Here is a 14,460-nt window from a genome sequence, read left to right as displayed (position 1 = left end):
ACAATTAGGTAAATGACTGAAAAACAACAAATGATGTCAAAACATGTTGGAAATTGATGACGTCGCTTTGAATGCTGCATACTGAACACAAAAGAAGTCCGGAGTTCAAATAAGTTTAAAAAACATTGAAGTGGCCGTGTAACAGATGAGTTCTCGTCCGAAACCCTGATACTCTAAAAGAGTTTGTACAGTTTGTACACGAAGTGCGTCCAGTTTTTGCCATGACCCTCTCTACTCTTTCGCGCATGCTATGCGGGTGATATGATGATACCATGCCAAGTTTCAACATTTTCAGGATTCATTTTGTAGTGATTTTCAATTTCACGGTCATTTAGCTCTCTAAACAATTAGGTAAATGGCCGAAAAACAACAAATGATGTCAGAACATGTTGGAAATTGATGACGTCGCTTTGAATGCTGCATACTAAACACAAAAGAAGTCCGGAGTTCAAATAAGTTTAAAAAACATTGAAGTGGTCGTGTAACAGATGAGTTCTCGTCCGAAAGCCTGATACTCCGAAAGAGTATGTCCAGTTTGTACACGAAGTGCGTCCAGTTTTTGCCGTGACCCTCTCTACTCTTTCGCGCATGCTATGCTGGTGATATGATGATACCATGCCAAGTTTCAACATTTTCAGGATTCATTTTGTAGTGATTTTTAATTTCACGGTCATTTAGCTCTCTAAATCAATTAGGTAAATGACCGAAAAACAACAAATGATGTCAGAACATGTTGGAAATTGATGACCTCGCTTTGAATGTTGCATACTGAACACAAAAGAAGTCCGGAGTTCAAATAAGTTTAAAAAACATTGAAGTGGCCGTGTAACAGATGAGTTCTCATCCAAAACCCTGATACTCTGAAAGAGTTTGTCCAGTTTGTACACGAAGTGCGTCCAGTTTTTGCCGTGACCTTCTCTACTCTTTTGCGCATGCTATGCGGGTGATATGATGATACCATGCCAAGTTTCAGCATTTTCAGGATTCATTTTGTAGTGATTTTCAATTTCACGGTCATTTAGCTCTCTAAACAATTAGGTAAATGACCGAAAAACAACAAATGATGTCAGAACATGTTGGAAATTGATGACGTCACTTTGAATGCTGCATACTAAACACAAAAGAAGTCCGGAGTTCAAATAAGTTTAAAAAACATTAAAGTGGCCATGTAACAGATGAGTTCTCATCCGAAACCGTGATACTCCGAAAGAGTATGTCCAGTTTGTACACGAAGTGCATCCAGTTTTTGCCGTGACCCTCTCTACTCTTTCGCGCATGCTATGCGGGTGATATGATGATACCATGCCAAGTTTCAACATTTTCAGGATTCATTTTGTAGTGATTTTCAATTTCACGATCAGTTAGCTCTTTAAACAATTAGGTAAATGACCGAAAAACAACAAATGATGTCGGAACATGTTGGAAATTGATGACGTCGCTTTGAATGCTGCATACTGAACACAAAAGAAGTCCGGAGTTCAAATAAGTTATTAAAAATAAAAAAGAGGTGCAATGCTGGTTAATTTGCTTCAAGCCATTCGGAATCGTGTAGTTAGTACATGCGTTAAATGACCGAAAAACAACAAATGATGTCAGAACATGTTGGAAATTGATGACGTCACTTTGAATGCTGCTTGCTGAACACAAAAGAAGTCCGGAGTTCAAATAAGTTATCAAAAATAAAAAAAGAGGTGCAATGCTGGTTAATTTGCTTCAAGCCATTCGGAATAGTGTAGACTGCACTGCACATAGCTCAGTGCAATCTATGCTATTCCGCAAGGCTTGAAGCTAATCAACATGTAGGTGAGCATTGCAACTCTTCGTCATTGTCTGTGCACTCACGGCTTATAAACCGCTCATACTGCCTCTCTCTTGGCGAGGTGGGACTAAAAATCAGCTTACAAAGAAACTCTAGTACCCGTTCATGGCATGAACCGGCACTAAAGGTCTTCGTGGGGGCCCCAGACTGACCATAGCCTGACACAGCCTCATTAGTACCGGTTCGTGGCATGAACCGGTACTAAAGGTTACCCACGAACCGGTACTAATGATGCCCGCCCGCCTAGCCGTTGGAACCGGCACTAATGGTCACATTAGTGCCGGCTCAAATTCAAACCGGCACTAATGTGCTTCACATTTGACCCTTTTTCTACTAGTGCGTATCAGCCCTCGGCCCGCAACCATCAGATCTTTTTGCCTGATATGGATATGTCTACTGAAGCCATCTATCCTGAGCCTGCCAAGGAACCTCTAAGTCTTTAGAATGCAGAGCATCAGAGTTTTACTCAGAACGTTGAAGGCGTTGAAGCCATAACTCGTGTGTATCCTTTGGTTGGCACTACACGTGCACCGCATCCTGCTCTCACTGAAGCCACTGATAGCGCTCCACGAACCAAGAAGCGCACTCGTGTTCTCAATGACTGAGAGCTTCTTGTGGCTCTTCATCAGAAACATGGTAGGCATCATGACTGGCTGAAGCGTCAGATGCAAAGCCTCTTGGTGGATGTTAATCGCATTCGCAATCTTGCCACCAAGAATGCTTTTGTTGCCCATGAAACCTCTCGCCGCACATGGAAAGGGCTAACACTGATGTGTTCTGAAGATGATCTTCAAGAGGATGGCTTCACTGAGCGATTCAAGTTTGACTCCACACCTCCTCGAAGGGCAGTGCTATGACGAACTCCATCCCTTGAAGACTCTGAGTTCTCTTCCTCTGCTGCAACCATGAATGCCAGAGTGATCGAGGATGAAGACGATGCTACTTCACCGCCACCATCTTCAGCACGCTTCGACTCTGCTCCAAGCTCGTCTGCACCGCCAAACACCACCAACGACCATGCTGCTTCACATACTCTTCATGGGAACGAGTAGATGCTCTATGTCTTCAAACCTTTTTGGTCCTTACTAACAAAAGGAGGAGAAGCATATGTGTTTGATAGTCTTCAAGTGGGTCCATATAGGCGGGTGCTTTATATTTTGCTTCGTGCTTACAACTCTCGTTTTGCTACATTTGGTTCTTTGAGTTGTAACACTTAAACTCGATGGTCGTCTGCTACTTATTTGCCACCTTGTTTTGTGATGATAAATCCCGCATGTGCGACGATAAATTCTGCACTTAGATCATTCTGCAGACGTCCATTTTCCATTATACATGTCATTATCTTCTTGTACTTTCATATGCATAGTGGATTGTCATCATAAGTTGAAGTGGATCTCCACAAGTACAACCTGCCATGTGCATTTAATTTGCATTCCAAAAGCAAATTACTTATATGCACATCTTCAGGGGGAGCCCTTGCAACTTATGAAGACAATTCCTTATCCTTTACAATTTCACAAATTATATTCCCCATTGAAAACTTCAACTAGTTTGTCATCAATCACCAAAAAGGGGGAGATTGTAAGTGCATCTAGTGCCACCCCTAGTTGGTTTTGGAGTATTGACGACAAACCTAGTTGAGGGACTAACGTGTTTGTGAGAATTGCAGGATAACACAGGTAGAAGTCCCTCATTGATTCGGTTTTCCTACCAGAGATGACCCCTAAAAATGTATGAATACATTGAAGTCAAAGGTGGTATATGAAGATATTCACATTGAAGACTATGACATGAGAAGACACCGCATGAAGCATATGGAGCTCGAAGACTTAGGTCTTTCGTAGTTCTTTTTCTTCTGTGTTGAGTCATAGGAACCACCGTACTGTTAAGTGGGGTCCAAGAGAACCAGTCATAATGACTGAAGTGATGTCTAAACAAAACCTATGTCTTCGAGTGAAGACTTTGAGAGCGAATCTTGTCCAGAGTCGGACAAGTCAGCTTTGCTTGTAGCCCAAGTAAAGTTGCCGTGTGAGTTTGAAATCTGACCATTGGAACACGTGTCAGTTCCTTAGTGACCCAGGGTCATTTCGGACAAATCAGGTCGGGTTGCCAAATGGCTATAAATAGCCCACCCCCTACAACCATAAACGGTTGGCTGCTCAGATTCAGAGTACGGCTTTGAGAGAGAATTCCTCGCGAGGATAAAGCCCTAACCACCCAGAGCCAAAGAGAATCAGGCATCACTTAAGTCTTCTTGTCTGTGTGATCTGAAGACTTATTACACTTGAGGACTGTGCATCCTCCAGCCGGTTAGGCGTCGCGTTCTGAGCATCCAAGAGACATTGTGGGTTGTCGGTGAACAAAGTCTGTGAGGGTTTGGGAGTCTACCTTGAAGAGTTACCAGAGTGATTGGGCGAGGTCTGTGTGACCCTAGCTCAAGGGGAATACGGTGAGGACTGGGTGTCCTGAGCTGCGTGTTCAGGACTGGGTGTCCGGGACCGTGTGTCCTAAGGTTTAAATACCTAGCCGCCCTAACCAGACGTACAGTTGTCACAGCAACTAGAACTGGTCCAACAAATCATTGTCTTCAACGAGTCACTGGTTTCATCTTCCCTTCCCTTTACTTACTGTTACTCCTTGTGAAGTCATTGTATGATTGCACTATCATTTGTCTTCACTGAATGACTGCGTTTTCTGTTTGGCTTCATAATATCTTCCTACCTGATCCTTACTACATTGCTGCTATTAGTCATTGTGCTTTCAATCCATTGAATACTTGACTATGGCTTGCCTAGTGTAGTCTACCTTCCGCTGCAGGGTAATAGGTTTATTTCTATCGTTTGTCTTCATAACTTCCATGTTTTGAAGACTTTCATAAAAATCGCCTATTCACCCCCCTCTAGTCGATATAACACACTTTTAGTCTTACACCTGTTGTATGTGAACGTTGGAATCTATCACACCCGATCATCACGTGTTGCTTCGAAACAACGAACTATCGCAACGGTGCACAGTTAGGGGAAACACTCTCTTGAAATTATTATGAGGGATCATCTTATTTACTACCGTCGTTCTAAGTAAACAAGATGCAAAAACATGATAAACATCACATGCAACCAAATAATAGTGACATGATATGGCCAGTATCATATAGCTTCCTTTTATCTCCATCTTGGGGCTCCATGATCATCTTGTCACCGGCATGACACCATGATCTCCATCATCGTGTCTCCATGAAGTTGCTTGCCAACTATTACTTCTACTACTATGGCTAACACGTTTAGCAATAAAGTAAAGTAATTTACATGGCGTTTCTCAATGACACGTAGGTCATACAAAAAATAAAGACAACTCCTATGGCTCCTGCCGGTTGTCATACTCATCGACATGCAAGTCGTGATTCCTATTACAAGAACATGATCTCATACATCACATATATATCATTCATCATTCATCACAACTTTGGCCATATCACATCACAAAACACTTGCTGCAAAAACAAGTTAGACGTCCTCTAATTGTTGTTGCAAGTTTTACGTGGCTGCAAGAGGGTTCTAGCAAGAACGTTTTCTTACCTACGTTAAAGCCACAACGTGATTTGTCAACTTCTATTTACCCTTCATAAGGACCCTTTTCATCAAATCCGCTCCAACTAAAGTGGGAGAGACAGACACCCGCCAGCCACCTTATGCAACTAGTGCATGTCAGTCGGTGGAACCGGTCTCACGTAAGCGTACGTGTAAGGTTGGTCCGGGCCGCTTCATCCCACAATACCGCTGAAGCAAAATAAGACTAGTGGCGGCAAGAAAGTTGACAACATCTACGCCCACAACAAATTGTGTTCTACTCATGCAAAGAGAACTACGCATAGACCTAGCTCATGATGCCATTGTTGGGGAACGTTGCAGAAAACAAAAAAATTTCCTACGTTTCACCAAGATCAATCTATGGAGTCAACTAGCAACGAGTGATCGGATGCATCTACATACCTTTGTAGATCGCGAGCGGAAGCGTTCAAGAGAACGGGGATGAGGGAGTCGTACTCGACGTGATCCAAATCACCGGAGATCCTAGCGCCGAATGGACGGCACCTCCGCGTTCAACACACATACGGTCAGCATGATGTCTCCTTCTTCTTGATCCAGCAAGGGGGAAGGAGAGGTTGATGAATATCCAGCAGCACGACGGCGTGGTGGTGGATGCAGCAGTCACTGCAGCAAGGCTTCGCCGTTCTTCTGCGAGAGGGAGAGGTGTAGCAGGGGAGAGGGAGGCGCCAAGACTTCAGGGTGCGGCTGCCCTCCCTCCCCTCCTTTATATAGACCCCTAGGGGGGTGTGCCGTCCCTAGGAGATGGGATCTCCTAGGGGGGGCGGCCAAGGGGGAGGAGTGCCCCCCAAGGCAAGTGGAGGCGCCCCCTCCCCTAGGGTTCCAACCCTAGGCGCATGGGGGGCCCAAGGGGGGCACACCAGCCCACTATGGGCTGGTTCCCTTCCCACTTCAGCCCATGGGGCCCTCCGAGATGGGTGGCCCCACCCGGTGGACCCCCGGGACCCTTCCGGTGGTCCCGGTACAATACCGATGACCCCGAAACTTTCCCGATGGCCGAAATAACACTTCCTATATATAATTCTTCACCTTCGGACCATTCCGGAACTTCTCGTGACGTCCAAGATCTTATCAGGGACTCCGAACAACTTTTGGATTACTGCCTACTCATATCTATACAACCCTAGCGTCACCGAATCTTAAGTGTGTAGACCATACGGGTTCGGGAGACATGTAGACATGACCGAGACGGCTCTCCGGTCAATAACCAACATCAGGATCTGGATACCCATGTTGGCTCCCACATGCTCCTCGATGATCTCATCGGATGAACCACGATGTTGAGGATTCAAGCAACCCCGTATACAATTCCCTTTGTCAATCAGTATTTTACTTGCCCGAGATTCGATCGTCGGTATCCCAATACCTCGTTCAATCTCGTTACCGGCAAGCCCCTTTACTCGTACCGTAATGCATGATCCCGTGACCAGACACTTGGTCACTTTGAGCTCATTATGATGATGCATTACCGAGTGGGCCCAGAGATACCTCTCCATCATATGGAGTGACAAATCCCAGTCTTGATCCATGTCAACCCAACAGATACTTTCGGAGATACCCGTAGTATACCTTTATAGTCACCCAGTTACATTGTGACGTTTGGTACACCCAAAGCACTCCTACGGTATCCGGGAGTTGCACGATCTCATGGTCTAAGGAAAAGATACATGACATTGGAAAAACTCTAGCAAACGAACTATACGATCTTGTGCTATGTTTAGGATTGGGTCTTGTCCGTCACATCATTCTCCTAATGACGTGATCCCGTTATCAATGACATCCAATGTCCATAGTCAGAAAACCATGACTATTTGTTGATCAACGAGCTAGTCAACTAGAGGCTTACTAGGGACATGTTTGGTGTCTATGTATTCACACATGTATTACGATTTCCGGATAACACAATTATAGCATGAAAAAAAGACAATTATCATGAACAAGGAAATATAATAATAATCCTTTTATTATTGCCTCTAGGGCATATTTCCAACAGGGGGCTCGCTGAGCAGCGACGACGAGGCGTGACAGAGGGTGGCAACAGCGAGGTCGGGGCAGAGGGCGGCCACGTCGGGGCAGGGGTGGCATGGGGCGGCGACGGTGTTTGGGCGGCGCGGGACGGCGCGCGGCGACGACGAGGCAGAGGGCAGCCTGGCAGCGTCGTCGGGCGGGATCGAAGAACTGAACGAAAATTTTCACAAGTGCTGTTTATATAGACAGAGCATTGAATCCGGTTGGTGGCACCAACCAGGACCAATGCCCCCTTTAGTCCCAGTTGGTGCCACCAACCGGGACCAAAGGTCTCTTTTCAGCAGCCCAAAGGGCGGGAAGCAGAGGCCTTTGGTCCCGGTTGGTGGCACCAACCGGGACTAAAGGGTGGGCATTGGTTCCGGTTGTTACCATGAACTGGTACCAATGCGTACCTTTAATCCCGGTTGGTGGCACCAACCGGGACTAAAGGCCTGCCCGCGTCGAGGCACGAACGTTTAGTCCCACCTCGCTAGTTGAGGGAGCTCGAGTGTGGTTTATAAGCCCCACTCCTGGAGCCCTCTCGAACTCCTCTCAAATGCATACTTTCAGGCCTAAACACACTGTACCTGCCTATGGGCCTACTAGGCCTTCTGCGGGCCTGAATCCTGGCCCATGGATGGGTTTCTAATCGTATTCACGCTGTGGTGCCCAGTAGGTGGCATTTTTTTCCATTTTTTGTTTTCTTTGTTTCTTTATTTTTTTATTTTTTTCTACTTACAATAAAATACTTACTGTTGCTATTTTTATTTATTTTATTAAGGTTTATTTTATTTTATTTTGTTTTGTTTCTACTTATTTATTTTATAAAAGTTTATTTTATTATATTTTATTTTATTCTATTCTATTTTATTTTGTTTCTACTTATTTATTTTATAAAAGTATTTTATTTTATTTTGTTTCTACTTATTTATAAAAGTTTATTTTGTTTATACTTATTTATTTTATTTACTTTTTTCTTTTTGTATTTATTTTATGAAAATTATTTTTGCTTTTAATGTTTTGAACAGAAAATACTTTGATAATTTTAGTTGCATAAATTATATATAATTTTAGTTTCAATAATACTAGAGGTTTATAAGCTTTGAGTGCAGAGACGATGAAGGGGAGGCGCAATGCTCACTTGCATGTTGCTTAGCTTCAGGCCTTGAGGAAGTGGTGTAGACTGCACGGAGCTATGAGGGTTTCGGACGAAAACTACACATAGCTCCGTGCAGTCTATACTATTTCCTCAAGGGTTACGGAAAAAAATAGATGCACTTCGTGTACAAAACGGACAATCTGTTTCGGGATATCAGGGTTTCATACGGAAACTCGTCTGTTACAACAGACATTTCAAATGAACTACGAAAAGGTTGAAAGTTGGCATGGTATCATCATAATAGTTGTGGAGAGAAAGTCTTCACTTTCTCTTCCCTTGTGTCCTTTGCTTATTGCGCTATAACCATGGATAATCTTTATCGTTTATCAGGATGCTTGGGTCAGCCTTGACTTTGAAGGGAGGAATTTCATGAAACTTTTCATAATCTTCGGACATGTCTATCTTGCCCTCCACTGCCACGATGTCCCTTTTTCCTGAAAGAACTATGTGGCGCTTTGGCTCATCGTATGATGTATTCGCTTCCTTATCTTTTTCTTTTTCTCGGTTTGGTAGACATGTCTTTCACATAGATAACATGTGCCACATCATTGGCTAGAACAAACGGTTCGTCGGTGTACCCAAGATTGTTCAGATCCACTGTTGTCATTCGATACTGTGGGTCTACCTGTACCCCGCCTCCTGACAGATTGACTCATTTGCACTTAAACAAAAGGACCTTAAAATCATGTCCGTAATCAAGTTCCCATAAGTCCACTATGTAACCATAATATGTGTCCTTTCCCCTCTTAGTTGATGCATCAAAGCGGACACCGCTATTTTGGTTGGTGCTCTTTTGATCTTGGGCGATCGTGTAAAATGTATTCCCATTTATCTCATATCCTTTGTAGGTCAGTACAGTCGAAGATGGTCCCCTAAACAACGAGTACACCTCATCACAAACAGTGTTGTCACCTCTGAGATGTGTTTCCAACCAACAGATGAAAGTCCTGATGTGTTCACATGTAATCCAGTCGTCACACTGCTCCGGGTGTTTGGAGCGCAGACTGTTCTTGTGTTCATCGACATACGGGTCCACCAAGGTAGAGTTCTGTAGGACTGTGTACTGTGCTTGAGACCAAGAATGCCCGTCCCTGCATATTATTGAGTCCCCTCCAAACGTGCCTTTTCCAGTCAGTCTCCCCTCATACCGCGATTTAGGGAGACCTATCTTCTTAAGGCCAGGAATGAAGTCAACACAAAACCCAATGACATCCTCTGTTTGATGGCCCATGGAGATGCTTCCTTCTGGCCTAGCGCGGTTACAGACATATTTTTTTAGGACTCCCATGAACCTCTCAAAGGGGAACATATTGTGTAGAAATACGGGGCCCGGAATGACAATCTCGTCGACTAGATGAACTAGGACGTGCGTCATAATATTGAAGAGGGATGGTGGGAACACCAGCTCGAAACTGACAAGACATTGCACCACATCACTCCTTAGCCTTGGTAAGATTTCTGGATCGATCACCTTTTAAGAGATTGCATTGAGGAATGCACATAGCTTCACAATGGCTAATCGGACGTTTTTCGGTAGAAGCCCCCTCAATGCAACCGAAAGCAGTTGCGTCATAATCACGTGGCAGTCATGAGACTTTAGGTTCTGGAACTTTTTCTCTGGCATATTTATTATTTCCTTTATATTCGACGAGAAGCCAGTCGGGACCTTCATACTGAGCAGACATTCAAAGAAGATTTCCTTCTCTTCTTTGGTAAGAGCGTAACTGGCAGGACCTTCATACTGCTTTGGAGGCATACCGTCTTTTTCGTGCAAATGTTGCAGGTCTTCCCGTGCCTACGGTGTATCTTTTGTCTTACCATACACGCCCAAGAAGCCTAGCAGGTTCACGCAAAGGTTCTTCATCACGTGTATCACGTCGATTGAAGAGCGGACCTCTAGGTCTTTCAAGTAGGGTGGGTCTCAAAATATAGATTTCTTCTTCCACATGGGTGCACGTCGCTCAGCGTCATTCGGAATAGCTAGTCCGCAGGGACCCTTTCCAAAGAATACGTGTAAATCATTGACCATAGCAAGTACGTGATCACCGGTACACATGGCGGGCTTCTTTCGGTGATCTGCCTCGCCTTTGAAATGCTTGCCTTTTTTTCGACATTGATGGTTGGTCGGAAGAAATCGACGATGGCCCAGGTACACATTCTTCTTGCATTTGTCCAGGTATATACTTTCTATGTCAGCTAAACAGTGCGTGCACGCGTGGTATCCCTTGTTTATCTGTCCTGAAAGGTTACTGAGAGCGGGCCAATCGTTGATGGTTACAAACAGCAAAACATGCAGGTTAAATTCCTCCTATTTGTGCTCATCCCACACACGTACACCGTTTCCATTCCATAACTGTAAAAGTTCTTCAACTAATGGCCTTAGGTACACATCAATGTCGTTGCTGGGTTGCTTAGGGCCTTGGATGAGAACTAGCATCATAATAAACTTCCGCCTTATGCACATCCAAGGAGGAAGGTTATACATGCATAGAGTCACGGGCCAGGTGTTGTGATTGCTGCTCTGCTCCCCAAAAAGATTAATGCCATCCGCGCTTAAACCAAACCATACGTTCCTTGGGTCACCTGCAAACTCAGCCCAATACTTTCTCTCGATTTTTATCCACTGCGACCCGTCAGCGGGTGTTCTCAACTTCCCGTCTTACTTACGTCCTCTGTGTGCCATCGCATCAACTTGGCATGCTCTTCGTTTCTGAACAGACGTTTCAATCGTGGTATTATAGGAGCATACCACATCACCTTCGCAGGTACCCTCTTCCTGGGGGGCTCACCGTCAACATCACCAGGGTCATCTCGTCTGATCTTATACTGCAATGCACCGCATACCGGGCTTGCGTTCAAATCCTCGTACGCACCGCGGTAGAGGATGCAGTCATTAGGGCATGCATGTATCTTCAGCACCTCCAATCCTAGAGGGCATACGACCTTCTTCGCTGCATACGTACAGTCGGGCAATTCGTTATCGTTTGGAAGCTTCTTCTTCAATATTTTCAGTAGCTTCTCAAATCCTTTGTCAGACACAACATTCTATGTCTTCCACTGCAGCAATTCCAGCACGGTACCGAGCTTTGTGTTGCCATCTTCGCAATTGGGGTACAACCTTTTTTTATGATCCTCTAACATGCGATCGAACTTCAGCTTCTCTTTTTGACTTTCGCACTGTGTCCTTGCATCAACAATGACCCAGCGGAGATCATCATCATCGAGCACATCGTCTGGTTCCTCTTGATCTTCAGCAGCTTCCCCCGTTGCAGCATCATGATATTCAGGGGACACATAGTTGTCATTGTCCTCTTCTTCTTCACTGTCTTCCATCATACCCCTATTTCTCCGTGCTTCGTCCAAACATTATAGTGTGGCATGAAACCCTTATAAAGCAGGTGAGTGTGAAGGATTTTCCGGTCATAGTTAAGACTTCGTACTCCCACATATAGGGCATGGACAACACATAAAACCATTCTGCTTGTTTGCCTCAGCCACTTCAAGAAACTTATGCAGACCCTTAATGTACTCGGAGGTGTGTGTGTCATCGTACATCCATTGCCGGTTCATCTGCGTGTATTATATATAATTATGTGTGTCAAAAGTAAGAAAATTAGACAAATATCTATCTAAAGTAAGAATTTTTTTATTTCAGAATGAAGATAAAAAACAAGAGGCTCACCACGGTGGTGCCGGCGACGAGATCGGCACGGCCGATTGACGACGGTGAAGACGAGGACGGGGCGTGACGGACCGCTAAACCTATGCAAATCTCAAGAAAAATGGAGCTCGGGGGTCGAGTTTCGAGAGGAGAAAACTTAACTAGTGTGGCTCGGAAATTTCATCGAACACCTCATGTGCATAGGAGGTGAGCTAGAGCACCCAAATGGCCTCCCCTCGCCGGCCAGAAAAAACAAAGCACTGTGGAGTACTCTGCTGCAGCGAGGGGGTATATATAGGCAACTCATTTGTCCCGGTTTATGGATAGAACTGGGACTAAAGCTCCCCCTTCTGTCCCGGTACGAGCCACGAATCGGGACCAATGTATGTGGGTCAGGAGTGAGGCCCATTGGTCCCGGTTCGTCCCAGGAACCGGGACAAATTCGTTATGCCGCACCGGGACAAATGCACACGAGGCCCCAGTCGCCCCCCTGGGCTCACGAACCGGGACGTATGCCCCATGGGTCCCGGTCCGTGACTGAACCGGGACTAATAAGCTGGCCATGCCCTAATCAAAGCCCTGTTTTTTACTAGTGAATGTCGGAGCCACTGGCAGTATAGCCATCCATGGAGTAGAGCATGCAAAGAAAGTCATCTTATGGAGGCAGCAGCGTGGTGACCGGCGGGAGGTCTGCGAGGAAGTGGCCGGTGAACAGGTAGAGCAGGCGGACATGGTCGGGTTCATGAAGCAGGACCAGGAGGCCCTCGGCGGTGATAGCGAGCACGTCATGGTCACGGAGATCGGGGATGTCCACCTGCACGCACTCGCCGGTGGATGTGTTGAGGAAGAAGCGGCGGCTGGGGGCAGCATGTACTTCCCCGAGCATGATCCACCGCCAGGGATGGAACTGTGCCCGCGCGGATCCGAGGAGCACCGCCGCCAGGAGTGGCACACGCACGGAGGCGGACGTAGTCAGCGACGTCGTAGGCGAGGAAGCGGTCGACGATGAGCCCCGCCGGCCCCTCCGCGAGGCTCACCCAGTCCCGAGATCCAGGCATCAGATTCAGATCGGGATGCTTGCCGCCGGCGGTGGGGCAGCTCCCGGAGAGGCGGACAGGGGAGGGACTGGGACGATCCAATCCAATCCCAGCCGCCGGCAGCAGCGTGGAGATTCGTCGCCCGGGGGAGGGGAGGCAGCGTGGACGATCCAAACTAATTCGTCACCCTAAAGCTAGCTCGAACCTTCAGAGAGGTGTATTCAGTTCAGACTTGGAGTGTGTCCCATTTTCAGAGAGTATTCTTTTTCTTCAGTTTTTTCATGTCGGTCTTTACGTGACTTATTATTTGATCTTTATGATATGAATAAGACATATATTACCATGCAAAAAAAAGAATAGTATACTTGCTTGTTGTTTCTCACAAAGTCGATGATTGCAAATTTAGATGCCCTGTCAACAAGTTTCTATGTTTTTATTTTCAACAACTTTATCTAATCGGAACATGTTTTTGAGGCGTATTATATTTTTATACAAGGCAAAATAAAATTATAAGAGACTACCTCTCCCGCGAACATACGAAATCCATGTGAGCTGATCCGTAGAAAAACCATCGCACACATTACAAACACAACGCAAAGGAACTTGACCTAAATAGAACAACAAAGCCACATCTCGACCTACACCTATCAATATCTCCAAGAGCGACAACTACCACCGGACTCTCCCCTTGCCAACACACCAACACATCAACCACTCTTGAATGCCTAGAAGTAGATGGCGAGTGGATGGCGGGACTTGGTCGGTCCCGAGGCAATCTTCATCTTGAGCTCGCCGGCGCTGACGTACATAGCATCGATGAATATCTACTCGGACCACCGGCGAGCACAAATAACCTCAGCACAGAACATCCATGCCATGTCTCCACACACGATGCTTGTGCTTCCAACAGAGGAATGACGTCAAGAGGCTGCCATCGCCGGTCCGAGATGAACCAAGGCTTTTGCGAGGGGACAACAATCCAAGCAAGGAGTGGGACATGCCAACACACCTTAGTGATGCCTCCAAGGAGGGTAGCAACACCACGTAGGTGCCCTCGCCACCAACACCGACCGAAGACGGGCAAGATTTTCGTCGTGTTGCACATCTCCAACAACCCTCACCGGATTGAGGCACGCCATCTATGATGGGCCACTCCGCTACCGCCGCGCCAC

This window comes from Triticum dicoccoides, chromosome 3A, assembly GCF_002162155.2.
Source record: "Triticum dicoccoides isolate Atlit2015 ecotype Zavitan chromosome 3A, WEW_v2.0, whole genome shotgun sequence".
Taxonomy (NCBI): Eukaryota; Viridiplantae; Streptophyta; class Magnoliopsida; order Poales; family Poaceae; genus Triticum; species Triticum dicoccoides.
The sequence above is the reverse complement of the archived record's forward strand: the minus strand, read 5'-3'. Positions refer to the sequence as shown.